The sequence below is a fragment of the Adiantum capillus-veneris genome, chromosome 7 (genome assembly GCF_014529385.1).
Source record: "Adiantum capillus-veneris isolate H3 chromosome 7, ASM1452938v2, whole genome shotgun sequence".
Taxonomy (NCBI): Eukaryota; Viridiplantae; Streptophyta; class Polypodiopsida; order Polypodiales; family Pteridaceae; genus Adiantum; species Adiantum capillus-veneris.
The window spans coordinates 125,409,085-125,410,943 of NC_140937.1; the positions used below are offsets into that span (position 1 = coordinate 125,409,085).

The 1,859-nt window shown below is 41.2% G+C and overlaps 1 pseudogene; it reads right to left on the reverse strand.

Annotated features, from left to right (window-relative positions):
* Window positions 1–379: 379 nt before the first annotated feature.
* On the reverse strand, window positions 380–972 carry LOC147454573 (uncharacterized; annotated as a pseudogene).
* Window positions 973–1,859: the final 887 nt, after the last annotated feature.

Here is a 1,859-nt window from a genome sequence, read left to right on the forward strand (position 1 = left end):
CCCGGAGGAGTGAGCTGGTGAGGTTTTGACCAATTCCCAGAGTCGCTGTCAATAAGTTGGTCAAAATGAAGAACAGTAGTAGTGAAAGCTAGAATTGCAGCACAAGTAACGACGAGGGAAATAAATGAATGTACCTGTGGGTTTCATGCCACCTTCTGAGGAACTAGTCGATTTGCGGCTGCGCATCGTGAAGGCTCCTCAAGGACAAAAATATCAACGACATCCTGCTCTACCACAATGCTTTGATATTCTTGAGCGGCATCCCACGCCCCTGAAAAGGTTTTATCCACAAGGAGGACGGGTAGTACTTGCCAGACTTTAGCATATGGTGCAATATCGATAAGAAGTTGTTGCCAATTGGGTGCTGCAAGTGGAATTTCTAGTACATGAGTGCACGATCGAAAATATTCGCATGCGTTAGACAAACCCTATTTTTTAGCTCGTCCACCCCATACTGTGTGTAACGTTCGATTCCCTTGTTGATATCGTCTGTTGTCACATTGTGAGAGAAGTTCCCGTAATGTGGTTGGTCCATGTCCTTCATGCAATACCCCAGCATGTCGTGAAAGGTATGCATATTCTTCTGCTTGAGGACACGACATAGAATGTTTGCTTCAACGGGCCATAAAAATCCCCCCTTAGGTACTGCTTTATTTTCTTATTCACTACAACAATGGACATCGCCATGATTCGAACGACCATCAGGAAGTGGAGGTGGAAGACAATGCCACCATGCTCGATCGAGCACATGCCAGCGACCACTTCCTCCTCCACAAAGGCTTTCAACCTCGGAAACAAAGCGACATCCACATCGCTACCGCCTATAGACACTGTTACGCTCAGCTCAAGCATCTTTTTGGGCTTGTTCCCTTTTGTACAAGCGATTCTCTCCTGTTCTGAGAGCTTAGGCCTCCCTCGAGGTCTCTTTGAACTGGAGGGAGCGACTTCTGCTGACCTGGCGAGATTCTCCATCCTTGCCATTTCAAAACAACCCTAACGACACAACGCACTTGACTATGACATGCATTAAGAACATCACTATGTATGCGCGAACCATTCACAACCAATACACGCAAAGAATAAATGGTACGCATGTTTACCCGCTCGCAAGAAATTGAAGCGTGAACGACGAGATGCAGTCCCCATAGCCTCCTCTTCTCAAATTAGAATGCCTCCTTGCACTCATGTTATTCGACACCCTACTGCGACAAAAGGCTGCCTTACTGCAGTCTGCTACGATTAGGCACCACAAGACAATTTTCAAAGATCAAAACTACAAGAAAAGCTGGAGTTTTTACCTGACTGGGAGGTACTACTGCACTGGCAGCGTAGGCCAATTCACAACCGTCATGTGCAATTTTCCAAGCATGCGCAACCTTTAATAAACAAGTGGAAGGGTCGTAATGGCTTTTTAAAACAATAAGAAGTGATAAAATCATTAGGTTGAGTTTACCTAGATTCATATAAGATGAAGCAATGTTTGGGAATGTCTCTTTTATTAAGCGATAGTGTTCTCCTCACAATGAAGAAAACAAAAAATACTAGCATTTTTTTTTGAAATTTGTAGGATTTTTTGAACTAAGTTTTGACATCATTGCACCGGTTTTTCTTCTCTTTATTATGGTTTGGTCATTGATATATATATATATATATATATATATATATATATATATATATATGTGTGTGTGTGTGTGTGTGTGTGTGTATGTATATGTATGTATATATATATGTGTGTGTGTATAAATAGATAAATAAATTTATATATATAATAAAAAGAACTCATTAACATATGTTATATATTTACTTATTTATATTGTGTGTGTGTGTGTGTGTGTGTGTGTGTGTGTGTGTATAGAACT